The 14,886-nt window shown below is 42.3% G+C and overlaps 1 protein-coding gene and 1 long non-coding RNA gene across 9 annotated transcripts in view; both read right to left on the bottom strand.

Moving 5' to 3' along the window:
- The window catches only part of Cdkal1 (CDK5 regulatory subunit associated protein 1 like 1), a 551,843-nt gene extending 551,036 nt beyond the window's left edge, over positions 1 to 807 (bottom strand). For 3 of the 8 annotated variants that reach the window (XM_048799852.1, XM_015494064.2, XM_015494065.2), the window contains exon 1: positions 708 to 807. The gene's annotated coding sequence lies outside the window, so the exon portion shown is untranslated. The other 5 variants (XM_048799849.1, XM_048799850.1, XM_048799854.1 and 2 more) reach the window with 3 other exon arrangements.
- A 2,366-nt stretch (positions 808 to 3,173) lies between these two features.
- LOC125615602 lies at positions 3,174 to 14,373 on the bottom strand. The gene is made up of 3 exons (XR_007346257.1): positions 14,321 to 14,373; positions 12,411 to 12,454; positions 3,174 to 6,277 (listed from the first exon to the last, which is right to left on the bottom strand). It is a non-coding gene; the product is annotated as an uncharacterized LOC125615602 (long non-coding RNA).
- Positions 14,374 to 14,886: the final 513 nt, after the last annotated feature.

The raw sequence follows: 14,886 nt of genomic DNA, 5'->3' as shown, positions 1-14,886 counted from the left end.
GACACCTGCCTACCTGCGAGCCGCCGACATCTGGCCCTCTGACAAGATGCTACCCACTGCTGCAAGACCTCGGGCGGTCGCAGTAACCCACAACTACACACAGGAAGCAGGTACCGACCAGGCATGCAGATCGCCTTCCAGATCACACCAAGGAGACGTGTCCCGAGGTTGGGGGGTGGGTGGGTATGGAGTAAAGGACACAAAGTGAACAGGCGGCACCTGGCCCTCTGCCCGACTGAGTCCAAATCCTTACTAAGGATAAGCCCAGATCAGTGGCGCACACCTGTCATCCCCGCGACAGAGGCTGAGGCAGGAGGATCGCCAAGTTCAAGGCCAGACTTGCAGTTTGGCGAGGCCCCGTCTCACCGTAGGAAACGGACGGGCTGGGCTGGGGCTCCGGGGGGAGCGCCCGGGTGTCGACTCCGGTCCCCGGCGGGTCAGCCGGACACCTGCGAACGTCCCGTCGCCCACGAATCAGCCACGCAGACAGTGGGAGGACAAATGAAGCAGGCCAACTGCGGACCCGGGATCTAGATGGCCAGACGCGCCGGCCACCGCTGCAGCCAAAGACCCGATCCCCGCCGACCCCGGTCCCAGCTGGTGGCAGAGACTGAGAGCGATCGGCGCGACCACGACAACCGCGGAAACGAGGCTCTGCCACAGAAGTGGTGCAGGTCACATTCTGACCTCAGTAGGGAATAACACACCTTTCCAAAGTGGGGGAAATCTACCCGCCGCTTTTCCGGAAACTGCACGGGCTTTACAAGGAGCGCGCCATGACACTTACGTCCCGCCACGTTTATGTACGCATGCTCGGCGACGGTGGCCCTGAGAGGTCAAACTGCGTCACTGCTGAAAGCGCGACTCCCGGTTGAACTCTACTTAGTAAAGCTTGACTTTCCAATTCCTTTGGTTGCAAGAGCCAAAATAAGTCCCCAAGTCCTCAGAGTTCTTAGAATCGCCGACTGACTAACTCCCGAGCTCTTGTAACTTGTCAGGAACTTTGCGAAGCACTTTACATAAATATTATCTCTCAATTTATTTATTATTAGTGTTCCTGGCTTACACCCACAGTTCCTCTACCAGAGTGATGGCTCCCTAGGCCCAATCCACTTCTGACTCCCAGAGAAACTGCTGTCCTCACTGTATTTTGGTAGTTTGCCCAAACTTTGGTAGGAAGGATAAAGAAGAGTTGGAAGATTAAATCTAATATGAATCATTTAACACCCAAGCAAGGGTTGAGAGGTTTTGTTTTGGTTATCTCATTTCTTTACTTAGAAGGCAGTTCCTACGTCCCTCCAATGGAGTGTACTGATTCTGACCTTTATATAAGTTATCTCACTTCATTAGTATTTGCCCAAGACAGTATATTTATTCGACTTTGTTTACCAGAAAAGTTTCTCCAGCTTAAGAAGTGGAGGAAGCAGACTGTTAACAGGAGTCAGAAATCGTGTCCTCTGCCCCACTTTGAGTATCATCACGATTTGAGGCAGTTATTTTGCAAATGTCTCTCCTAGTACGTCTTTCCTAGTATTCCTCATCTACTCCAAATGCCACCTTTTGCTCATCCATGCCCACAAGACAATTGTGACTTGGGACCCACCTGTAGCCCTTACCTGCTAGAATTATGCATGTGTAAATTACTCTGGTTCTTTCATTACACCAAAAGTGGGCACTGGCTTATCTTGGTTGTAATTCCACTGCCTAACACATAACCTTGAATTTATAGCCTCTCAATAAATATTTGTTGAATGAATGAATGAATGAATGAATGATTCTACTTCTTTTCCCCAAGATCTAATTGAATTGGGTTAAAAAAAAAATTGTACTGAGTGTGCGCCCCCTAACTGCAAGTACTGTGATAGGCTTTGGAGCTACAGAGAAAGAAAGAGACTTCCATGGTGGTTGTAGGCTACTGGGAAGAAGCAGTTTTGGTAGAGAGTGGCAATCACTGTGAAAGAGGAGCGCACAGGACAAAGGTGTAGTGAGGGAGATAGGCAGATTCACTCCAGGATGGGGGAGAGCAAACACAAGGAGGCCTGGAACTGTGGACGGTTCAACACTGTAAAGCAGAACGAGTGAGACAGGAGAGGTCAGCTGGAGAGGGGCAGTGCAGGAACAGATTCAGGTGAACCTTGTGCAGTAAACCATGGACATTAGCCCTAGTCATGGATTTATTAGGCAGCATGCAGTATCTGAGCAAATTATTATCTCAGGAGAACAGGTTTGAGAACAGTACTTCAGGCACAGAGGAATAGCGAAGGCCTAAAGTGGGCTGTTAACTGTGAGGAGTGGGGAGGGAGGATGGACCAGGAGAGCTACTGAGGAGGTAGAATCAGCGAGACTTAGTGATCTCTGGTTGTAAAAGGAGAAGACGCAAGAATGTCTCCAGGTTTTTGGCTGAAGCAACCAACACAGATTCCTCCTCCACGAAATCTGCTCTTCAGATACTTTTAGTCTAAATCATTTGAAAAGCCAGGGACCCTGCCTCTAGGAATCTATCTTACAGAAATGACATATGTTCCAAGTGTTTTTGAAGCATCTCTTATAATAGCAAGAGTAGAAACCCTCTCCAGCTCCTCAACAGAGGATTGCCTACATGCATTTATAGTATCTGCACAGCTGTTGGGAAAGAATGAGATGCTTTTAATGTGCGACACAAAATAATTTCTTAAATGGAAAAAGCAACTTGCAAGAAAGGGAGTGCAGGGTTGTATATAGTAATTGGAGTAAATATACGCATTATTTCTGGCAGGATATATAAGTAACTGGGTATGGGGTTGTCCCTGAGATAAAGCACTAAGAGAACAAGGTAGCTCAGAGGAAATGTTCTTTTCCTTACTTTATCATTTCGTACCTTTTATGTTTTGCAAATGTGTTATTTATCCAAAAAGTGAATTATAAAAAAACAGATTTTATAAGAAAAATTAAAATAACATTTGATAGTTTATCTCTTGTATTGTAATATTATTCAACAATTATTTTGAGATTTAACTTTACAGTGATATTTAAGTTTTAAATCTCCAATTCGGTGAGATAAATTTAACATAAAATTTATCATTTTAATTATGTTAAGTAGGCAATTCGGTGCCATTAAGTACGTTCATTTTTGTGTAACCCTCATCACCATCCGTCTCTGGAACTTCATCTCCCCACCCTTCTTATTTCTCCCTCTCCCCAACTACTGGCAAGTGCCCTTCTGCTACCTGTTTCTATGAACTTGACTACTCTAGGTGATTCATATAACTGGACTTGAACACTATTTGTCCTTTTGCAACTGATTTATTGCACTCAGTCTAATACCTGTGAGGTTCGTTCATGGAACATGTCAGAATGTCCGTCCTTTTTAAGGCTGAATAATATTCCATTGCAGGTATAGACTACATTTTGTTTAATCAATTTTAAACTTTCATGCTTTATTTCTCAAATCAGATTATAAAATAGATACACGAAAAATAATATACCTCATTTTATCGTTGTTTTCTCAGCCCACAATTTTACACTAATGCTTACTAAATGTTTAGCAGTGGGCAAGCCAGAATAGACAAAGACACATTAAAATGCAAATGAACCTATAAAATAATGGGGAAAGCTAAATTTGGGGAGCACTTTTAAATGTGTGCCGGTAACCATGTTAAGCCCTCTTTGTGGATTACCATCCTTACACTCTCTAGAGCTCTGAAGTAGCCCTACTTAGGTCTAGTTCTTATATCAGGAATACTGTCTTCTTAGCATCCTCTCTCTTAGGCTGTGCTGTCAATTGTTTTAACAATTTCAATTGTTTTAACAATTCTATGTGAGTACTTCACAAGAAGCTGTGTACTTCCATTAACAGTAATGAAAAATTTCAAATAAAAAAAATATTGGCAAGAAAACAGAAAGGAATTATAGAGAATGTGTGGAATAAAACCCATATGCCTTCAGAATGATCTGATATTTTATATTAGTCTGACAATGAAAATTGAAGGGAATTGTGAGCAATAATAAAATTAGAGAATCCTTACTATCTCAGACATGAATCAAGCAAGAATAAAATAAGAAAAAATTTAAAGTAGGAACATGTATTTAGATTTTGCTTATGATTTGAGCAATTAGCCATTGTACTTATGAATGTATGTCAATCGATATCCTTTTATGATGAATAATTCATGTGTTTAATTCACTATTGAAAAATGATTTTTTAAAAGTTAACATGAAATTTTCAGTGTGGAATATTAGATACACAGTAGAATAAGATTTAAAATAAGTTAATCTAGTTCTTCTGTCAGAGATGGAAAGAGTAATAATGCTGTTGTTAAAGTTCAGTAAGTCACCGTGCATGTGCAAGTATATTGTTATTTATATTAGCTTTTCATTGCATATGACAAAAATCCAGCCCTAATGTTTTTTTCCATGCTAGAGACAGACCCAAGTAGGCTATCACTGAGCCACATGCTACCACCCAGCTCCAATTTTTCTTATGTAAGAGGTGAGCTTGGCACATGTCAATCAGTGGTACATTACATAGTGATTTGAATTCAATCTAATAAATTGGGAGTCAGAATAAAGTTCCTCACCTGGACACCATACAACTAAAGTAGTTTTTCTAGGAGGATTTATCAAGTGTGTTACACAAATCCAAGAAGAAAGATGTTGATGGTAAAGACAGAAGAAAATAAAGAAGAATGTAATAGCTAGGTCAAAAGAAAAATGAATGAAATGGATGAATGCGTCAATGTGGAGGGTAAAAGAGAAGGCTGCTGCTGTTCCTAAATAAACTGATGGAAGGTAATAGAAAAGCTTGACATGAAATCGCCTCCTTTGTATGTGCGCCGAGTATGCTCCTTGTAATGTGACCACTAGGGGTCAGAGTGCTATATTTCTAATATCAGCCATCCTATCAGTTTACGCAAACCTGACTGGTTCAATTCCATAATTAATTCTATCTTTCACTCTCCCACTCTCAGTACAAGTGGTGTAGAGGCTGGACAAGTGGCCCGTGGCCCAGGACCTTGCAATGAGAGCACCACGTTCTCTTGCCAGAGGGCATGTAACCCACACCAGACCAGAGCACATTCTGGGCTCCGCATCAACTGCAAGAATCGGAGGCTGAAGTTTCCAGGCCTGCATGAGGAGGACTGATGCCTGACACCAAAGCTGTTTCAGAGGAAAGCAGGGGTGACCACGAGAGAGAGGTCAGCGAGTTCCAAAGGCGACCCACCACGGCCTCTGTACCAGGCGTACCCGGAGCTGAGCGCTTCAGTTTTGTGAATAAAAGTCTCCACTTTTCTTCCCTTAAGCTAATTAAAGTGGGTTTTTATGATTTTCAACCAAAAGAGTTCTGGCTAAAGCTCCTATTCTCTCAAGGATTAAAAATAACAATATGAGTCAGGTGCGGTGGTGCACGCCTGTAATCCCAGTGGCTCTGGAGGCTGAGGCAGGAGGATCCCAAGTTCAAAGCTGGCATTAGCAACTTAGCAAGGCCCTAAGCAACTTAGCAAGGCCATGTCTCTAAATAAAAGATAAAAAGGGTTGGGGAAGTGGCTTAGCAGTTAAGTGGTTAATCCCTGAATAAAAATAATTTGAATCTGTTGTCTAACTCTCTAATTGCTTATAAGTGTCAGTGGGAAACATGTTTTCTCTATCCTTCTGCAATGCATGACTCAATATATAACAAATTCGTTAAGTTATATAATAACGCATTTATTGCACATATGCAGTATACTAAGCACTGTTCTCAGTGCTCAGGAAACAAAACATACCAACGTCCTGCCCTTTTAAGCGTTTATATGCTAGCAGGAAGAGGCGGACGAAACAAACATGACGTTAAGATCGCATTACATGTTCAGTGGTGATAAAGACGGCCAAAAAACGACAGCAGATTACAGAGAACCAAGAATCAGAGCTTGAGATTTTTAAGGATGGAGGTCAGAGTAGGTTCATTGAGAGAAAAGAACCTCGAAAAAAAAGGCTTGGAGGGGTGAGGGAGTGAGCCAAGGAATAGTCTTTTTCTTGGACATTCAAGAAGAAGAGTCCAGCTGGTGAAAGAGCCCTGATAGGAGAGTCCTGGCCTGCTGAGGAGCAGCGGAAGCCCAGAGTGCCTGGGATGGAGTGAGGCCGAGTAGTAACAGAGGAGGTCAAAGGAGATGCTGGGGACAGTGAAAGAAACCAGATGGTGGAGGACCTCGTCCTTGGCTTTTACTCAGGAAAGAAAAGAATTGCAGAGCTGGGGTTGTGGGTCAGCCATCAAGCACTCGCCCGACACGTGCCAGGCCCTGGGTTCGATCCTCAGCACCACCTAAAAATAAATAAATAAAATAAAGAAATTGTGTCAAATAAATAAATAAAAAGAAAGAAAGAAAGAAAGAAAGGCAAAAGAAACTCAGGAGCCAGTAGAGGTTATGAGAAGAAGGTCACTTAGAAGACTGTGCAGTCACGCGAGGGCAGGCAGCTGGTCACATGGTGGCTCCAGTCCTGGTCTTTGGAGGAAACTCCCTGCTGATTTCCAGAGTGGCTGCACTAGTCACAGTCCCACCAGCAATGTCGGTGTGCACCTTCCCCCACAGCCTCGCAGCAAGACGCTGTCTGAATCCCGATGGCGGCCATTCAAACAGGAGCGAGCAGAATCTCAGTGCAGTTTTGACATGCACTTCCCTGATCAGTAAGGGTGTTGGATAGCCTTTTGGGTACTTCTTAACCATTTGTATTTCTTCTTTTGAGAAATGTCTGTTTACACCATTTGCCCATTTATTGATTGGGTTATTTGTTTTTCTGATGTGAAATTCTCTAAGTTCTTGGGGCTGGGGATATGGCTCAGTTGGTAGAGAGCTTGCCTTGCATGTACAAGGCCCTGGGTTCAATCCCCAGCACCACAAACAAACAACAACAAAAAAATTGTAAGTTCTTTATATATTCTGGATATTAATTCCCTTTAGAAGAACAGCTGACAAAGGAACAAAAACTACCGAATTGTGCTATGTCCATGTGTAATAGATGGACATAGCACAATGAATACCACTTTTGTATATAACTATAATACACTAATTAAATAGTAATAATAATAATAATAGAAGGAAGACAAGAAGAGTAGAGCAAGCAGATCAGGGAGGGAAAGGGAAGGTACTGGAGAATGAGACTGATCAAATTATGTGCATGTGCAAATATGGCATAATAAATCCCACCATTATGTATAACTATGATGCACCAATAAAAATAATAATAATCCAGGCAAGCACCCACAGTGTCCTGTAGTAGAGAACTCAAGAGAGTTGAGAGAAGTGGTTTGACTGGGGACATCTCTAAAGACACTACCCACAGAACTCTCTGTAGTTTGGATTTGACATAAGAGAGAAAAAGAGAAATAAAGATGACTTTAAAGGTCTAGGCCTGGACAAGAAGAATGAGATCTCCCTAAACAGAAATTGAAAAGACGCAGACAGAGATCATCTGGGAGTGGGAAGGTTGAGATCAAGAACTCAGGATTGGAAGCTTTTTAATCTTTCTACCTGACTTTTCGCTTTGAAATTTAATTTCAGAGTTCATAAAAGTTGCAAAAATATTACACTTGATTCACCTGTGTCCTTCACCCGGCTTCCCCAGATGATAAGGCTCTATAAAGCCGGAGCACAGTCATCCACACAGGGAATTCCCAGGATGCTATTCACTATCCCAGTGCAGAACAGGTCCTCATCCTTTATCTTTCATGAACTGGACACTTCTGAAGGAAAATGACCAGTTGTTTTATAAAATGTCCCTCCCTGGGAGTCATCTGATGGTCCCTCACAGCTGAACTCAGGTTGTGGATTTCTGACAAGAACCCACAGAAGTGATGCTCAGCCCTCTCCACCAATCAGATCAAAGGCTCAGCTGGGTCTTGTGAGCCGGGACACCCTTTGAACGTGGTCTCTCCCCTGTCACATTACCACTGCTCCCTTTGTTATTAACAAGGGTCTGGTGGGAGGACACTTTGAGATTATGTAAGTGTCTAGTGCCATAATGAGTTATCGCCCCCTAATTGAGGCATCCTTTAATGATACTTGTAGGCAATGATTATTACTGTGGTGTTTGCCAAATGGTGCTTTTCCATTTACATCACCCCCACTTATATTACTGAATGAGCTTTCCTGCTCACTTTGTCTAGTAATTATTTATATTAAGATGGACTTGTGGTGTTTATTTTATGCTATGATTTATAATCCACCACTAGCATTATTTAGTTGCCGGTATTATTCCAAAGTTGGCCATAGTTAGGTTGACTTCTGTGTTCTTTTTTCCATGTCAAAAAAAAATCTAGATATAAATATACATATACATATATACATATATATACATTTCCCTTTTATTCTGTCACCACAAGAGGCTCCAGGCTCATCTGGCACCTTCTCTGCCCCAACCCTGGCATCAGGCAATTCTCCAGGAATCCATGGTTCCCATTAGTTTAAAATAGCATTTGGAAATGCCCAAGATATGGGCACCAGACATGCTTGTTGCTTGTCTGGGTCATTGCCTCAGGAGCTGGGATTCAATCATGTTAAACCTGAGGTGTCCATCAGGCATCCAAGAGAATGGGTTAGCTTGGTGGCTGGGTTGATGATTCTAAGGGTTTTTGTTTTGCTTTGTTTTTTGTTTTGGGTACCAGGAGTTGAATTCAAGGGCACTCAACCACTGAGCCACATCCCCAGCCCTGTTTTGTATTTTATTTAGAGACAGGGCCTCACTGAGTTGCTTAGGGCCTCAGCACAATTGCTGAGGTTGGCTTTGGATTTGCAATCCTCCTGCCTCAGCCTCCCAAGCTACTGGTATTACAGGTGTATGCCACTGTGCCCAGCTTGATTCTGAGGTTTTAAGGAGAACTTTTGGCTGAAAATATGAACTTGGGGGGTCACTGGCATGAAGGTGACCTATAGAGCCAGGAGAGGGGATGAGATCACCGATGGAGTGAGACTGAGGCTTAGGGCACCCAGTGTTAAGCCCGGAAACAATCCTGAGAAGATCATCCAGGGAGGGAGGAATATTTCTGTGGGGGATTGGGGGCCCCAGAAGCCAGGTGATGAAAGCGAATCACAGGCGGGTGGCAATGACAGGCCACGTGACATGAAGAGGGCATTGTCGTGAGAGTGAACCACCTGGAAGGGCAGTTCTGGAGCAGTGATGTGGGTGAGAGCCCAGAGGAGGGGTTCCAGGATGAAGGGGATCCAGCAGAAGGAGTGCAGACGGCTCCTTCAAGGTTTGCTGCAGAGAGGAGCAGACATGGGGGTACAGCACGGAGGAAGGGGGTTCAGAAGGGGTTAAGAGAGGAGGACCAGGACCCACTCATATGCTAAATAGGAACGGCCTGTGGAGATGGGAGATGGATGAAGGGCGAGGGGGGGAAGGGCTGCAGGGGGATGCCTGAGAAGGGCCACTCTCTGTGACTTGTTACCCCACTTATTTCCAAAGCACCGTGTCACACCACTGTAGGTACAGACGCGTGGGAAATGAATGAGAGTTGTTTACTTACTTTTCAAAATCAAATACCTTTGGCTGATGTTATTTTCAAATCCAAATTTAAAGATGTCATTTTCCTAAGAAACTAGAGCTTTCTAGAAAGACAGCAGTGACTGTCAATAGTCAACTATAATATACTGGAAATATATTTTGCTGGCAAGAATCAGCATGTGGTCACTGCCAGGAAGATGTGGAAAGAGAAAAATCTCTCTCTCTCTCTCTCTCTCTCCCCCCCCCCCCCCCCCCCCCNATATCCTGTGGGATATTAGAAGATCAAAGAGAAAAATCTCTCTCTCTCTCTCTCTCCTCCCCTCCCCCCCCCGCCCCATAGAGCAGTCATGGTTTTTATTTGGGGATAAAACACATTCACTAAATGATCTCTATTGGTTACATCTCTCACTGGCTTCTTTCCAAATATTTCCCTGCAAGTGATGAATCTGCAGGAGAAATTCAGAGATTTGCAATTCCACCCAGAGCAAATCTCTTTGAGAGTGAGCGAGGAGAATAACAAAGGTCAGAGAGGGTTTTACTAGTGAGAAACTCTTTGTCAGAGAACAGAACAGAACTGATGTCATGAGAATTTACTCCCTGAACCTACAGAAAAAGCAGATTTAAATTGCAACAGCTGGGAGAGGAGAGAGCAGAGGAAAGTATTCAGTTTCAGTTTATTTGCTTATTCTAAATTTCTTGAAGAGCCTCTTTGAGGTTGTCCATTCAATAGGAGAGTAAGAGCAGAGATCAAAGAAAATGCAAGCCAGGAGAAAATAAAGGAAACGAGACCTTTTGTTTTAATTTTGTTGTGTTCTTACATTCATCCTCTACAATGTCTCAAATGAGTGGTACGAAGACAGTGACTTGTTACAGCACTTATTTTCAAAGCACATATTTGATTATGTTATGTCTAAATATGGGCAGAATTCACATCCTAAATGAATTTACTCCCAGCAAAACTACTCCCTGAAGTTGATTGGTTTTTACATAATTATGATGCATCGTTATACAAATGACATATGTCAGTTTATTGAATTGATTGTTGATCATCTGAACTAATGGAAGAAACAATGGTGTGGTTAATCCAAAATAATCTGATGCCATTAATATTTGATTCTGAAGAAAGAATTGTCAGGTAGGAATGAATCCTGGTATTTTTTAACAATATAAGATCTTAAAATCTTCGAATAAAGCAACGAGAACACACGGAGTAGAGACAGATGACATTCAGAGCCAGGTCTTACACGTACTGACCTTGCAATAACCGCGTGGGAATCGATCATCTGGAAGTTTCCCAGCTTCCTTATCTATTGTACAGCTACGTGGGACGGTGCTCGGTTTCCTGTTGGGAAGGACCTCCTCTTACTTACTCGATTCTGGACAGGGATGTGCCACCTCGGCATGTAACTAAGATGAGTTCCTGGAGCCTAGTATCCTCCGGCCACTGCAGAGGATTTGGTGAGTACATACGACCTGGCTGGCCCCTTCAACCCACACTACCCTCCTGGGAAGAGAGTCCACGGGTGAGCACAGCCAATGGCCCCAAGTCCCTAGTTACCATTGTAATCCGACATAGCCGTGCCCTCTGACCCTGACTGATCCGTCTACACTAGACCTCTTACCAATGTGGGCAAACCAGAGTTCTTTCCTCATGGATGAGAAATTGGGACTGCGAGTCCAGCATCCTTGCAGTGTATGCCCAGTGACCAGTACCTCGCTCTAACAGAGAGATTGTATGTTAGGAAAATACCGTGTGGCTGTGGGAGGAGAGAACGCTGTTCTAGAGAGAGAGTGGGGGGAGAAAGAAGCAGGCAGAGAGCAGCCCCGTGGGAGAATGAGTGGAGCGTTCCTGATTCTGATTCCGGAGGCCAGGCTGCATCCTCCGTTCTTGGTTCTCTAAGAGCTCACCTTTGACCCTTCAAATTCATTTCCTGCTGGAAGCCAGCTCTAGTTGGTTCTTATTGTCAGTCAAGAGCCTTAACTAATCCTGCAGCTCCTGAAGGTGTTGTCAAAGAAGTCAGATGAATGTATTGATCCAGGGTTGGGATTCTGGGAGTAAAAAGACAGGAAGGGAAGGAATGGAAAAGACCATTGGGAATGTAGTTTGTGTGGCTCAAAATGGGGGTCAAGTTGAGTTGAGAAGAAAGAGAATCCAAAATGGAATAAATGCAACTAGAACAGGTCTGATTTGGAAGGCACTATGAGTCTGCCGCCCTGTGGGTGTCAGAAATTGAGAGGAAGGAAAGCAGGATATATTCTAAGAGTGAGATGGCAAAGTAGATGAATCCTAAATTGTAACAAGATCCAGGATGTGGCTGGGAGAGTGGACTGTCGCTGTAGGAAGCAGTCGTTGCAGGAGAGAGGTGCGGACTGTGAGGCTAAGAAATGGAATGTATAAGTTACCTAAGAAAGTGGCTGAAGTCAGGTAGAGAAGAACGTGTTTTCTAGAAATATGGTAATTGACAGAATCAAATTATATTGGAGAGTTTATTCTCAGTGTCAATAAATTGAGACTGAGTAGATGAAATATAATTGTATAACAGGTCCTGACACCAACATATATAAAATTAGTTGATAGCTGCAATAAATTAAATGAGCTAGAGGATATGTATTTATAATGCATTTAAGTAACCTCTAACTCCCCCTCCAACTTGCCATGGAAACATAATTTAATACTGAAAACATAAGAAAAAAAGAAATTACATGAAAAAAAAAACCTTGATTTCTTTCTAAAGAATTGACTTACCATGGAAAAAACTAAGAACACAATAAAAATACATTTAAAAATAATAGTTTGAGAAAATTACCTTTGTGAGGCTGGGGCTGGGGCTCAGTGGCAGAGCACTTGCCTAGATGTGTAAGACACTGGGTTCGATCCTTAGCACCTCATGAAAATAAATAAAGACAAGCTGTCCATCTACAACTACAATACATAAATAAATAAAAGAAAATACCTTTGTGGAAACATGTCTCAGAAACCACCAAGTGCAGGAAAACTCTGTAGAAGAAAATATATGCCTTTAAATTATTTTATTATTAACAGAAAGACAATTAGTTAAAACGTTCCATTAAAATCTTAGAAAAGGGGGCTGGGATTGTGGCTCAGCGGTAGTTCGCCTAGCACGGGCGGGACCCGGGTTCGATCCTCAGCACCACATAAAAATAAAGGCATTGTGTTGTATCATCTACATCTAAAAAACAAATTTTTTAAAAAAAATCTTAGAAAAGTAAAATAAATTGAACTGATTGTTGATCAATCAATTCACTCAACCCTGAGTGAAATAAAACTAAAAGCATATTAAGTAAATTAACAATTAAAAACACTTGACAAAGAAAGCCCAAAGCTGGTTGTTAAATAAAGACCAAGAAGGGGCCAGGGCTGTAGCTCAGTGGCAGAGCACTTGCCTCGCACATGTGAGGTACTGGGTTGGATCCTCAGCACCACATTAAATAAATAAATAAATAAAAGATATTGTACCAGCTACAACTAAAAAAATATTTTAAAAAAAGACCAATAAAATGAAGAAGTGATAAATGTAACACCATAAAAAGAAAAAGCACAATACTTAAAAATGAGAAGGCAGATATGGCAAACGTCAAAAGGGACATAAACTTACAAGGGAAACAAAATCATAAGAGAGCTTCTATAGAAATAGGAAATGTTGATAAAATTCACTTTGAAAAATACCAAGAAAACCTGCAAACAACCCAGTGTCCTTCAACTAGTCAATACATAAACTCTGGTACATAAATACAATGGCATGTCACCCCCCAAAATGAACTTATACATACATCAATGTGGGGGAATCACATTGTGATTCATGAAAGAAGCCACATTCCAGTAGCTTCACAGTACACAACATCCTGAAAAAAGGTAAAACCTAAAACAGAACAGAGACTGACAGGAACTGGGAACAAGGGAGGGACTGACTAGCAAAGTTCCTCTGCCTTCCCCACCACGGTCTCCACTGTATTGGTAATGGTATTTGTTGCCTGACTGCATATGCATTTGTCAAAACTCTTAAATAGTGGATTTTAATGTATACAAATTATACTTCAACAAACCTAACTTTAAAACTTTTTGAATGGACAAAAATATTAAAGAATAATGCTAGCCAGGCGCAGGGGTGCATGCCTGTAATCCTATCGACCTGGGAGGCTGAGACAGGAGGATGGCAAGTTCAAAGCCAGCCTCAGCAAAAAACTGAGGCTCTAAGCAACTCAGTGAGACCCTGTCTCACTAAATAAAATATAAAATAGGGCTGGGGATGTGATTCAGTGGTTGAGTGCACCTGAGTTCAATCCCCAGTTACCCCCCACAAAAGGAATAATGCTAAAAATGAGTAAAAACAGTTTTTGTGCTCTTTTTTTTTTTTAATGTGGTGCTGGGGATTGAACCCATGGCCTTATGCATGCTAAGCAAGCACTCTCCCAATTGATCTATATCCCGGCCCCATAAAAAAAGTTTTTATTTAAAAAAAAATTACTATAACAACAAAAATTCAAATTTTATATATTAATTTTTATTGTTAGATAGGGTCTCACTCAGTTGCTTAGGGCCTTGCAACTAATTGTCTGAGGCTGGCCTCCAACTTGTAACCCTGCCTCAGTCTCCTAAGCCTAGATTATGGGCCACCAAGCCCAGCTAAATTTTAAATTATATTTAAACAGAAATCTGGAACAAAAGAAAAACTAAGGAAACCAAACTTTTTTTTTTTAATTGAAATGGAGCCTTGTTATGTTGCCCAAGCTAAACTCAAACTCTTGGGCTCAGCCTCCAATTACCTAAGACTATAGGTGCTTGCAAAAAAAAAAAAAAAATTGTGAAAAAAAATTATTTTTTGTCTGGCAAAAAAAAAACTACCTGGATACTCCCAGTGATTCCAGAGGCTGAGGTAGGAGGATCTCAAGTTCAAGGCCAGCCTCAGAGACTCAGTGAGGCTCTAAGCAACTTAGCAATACCCTGTCTCAAAATAAAAAATAAAAAGAGCTGGTGGCAGGGGAATGTGGCTCGGTAGTTAAGTACCCTCGGTTCAATCCCCAGTACCTAAAAAATAAAAGAGAAAGAAAAGGTAATACTTTGTTACGGACTCTTCCTTTTCCAATAGTGTGGCAAAGGCCAGTGTTAATGGCTTGGTCCCCAACTTTGCTCTGTTGGTAGTGGTGGAACCTTGAAGAGATGGGAGGTCTTCCTGGGGCGTGTCCTTGAAGGGGACAGTGGGACCTCCTACTTTTCCTCTTCTGTTGCATGCTGGCCATGAGGTGAGCTGCTCTGCTCCACCACGTACTCACCACCACGCTGTGCTCCTGGGCACAGGCCCGGAAACCTTGGAGCCAAGTGATACTGGAATGAAACTTTTAAAAACACAAGCCAAAATGACCTTTTCCTAATGATGAGTTGATTTTCTTGGGCATTTGTTATAGTAACAG

This window comes from Marmota marmota, unplaced genomic scaffold (assembly GCF_001458135.2).
Source record: "Marmota marmota marmota unplaced genomic scaffold, marMar, whole genome shotgun sequence".
Classification (NCBI taxonomy): Eukaryota; Metazoa; Chordata; class Mammalia; order Rodentia; family Sciuridae; genus Marmota; species Marmota marmota.
This window is presented reverse-complemented; position numbering and strand designations above follow the sequence as displayed.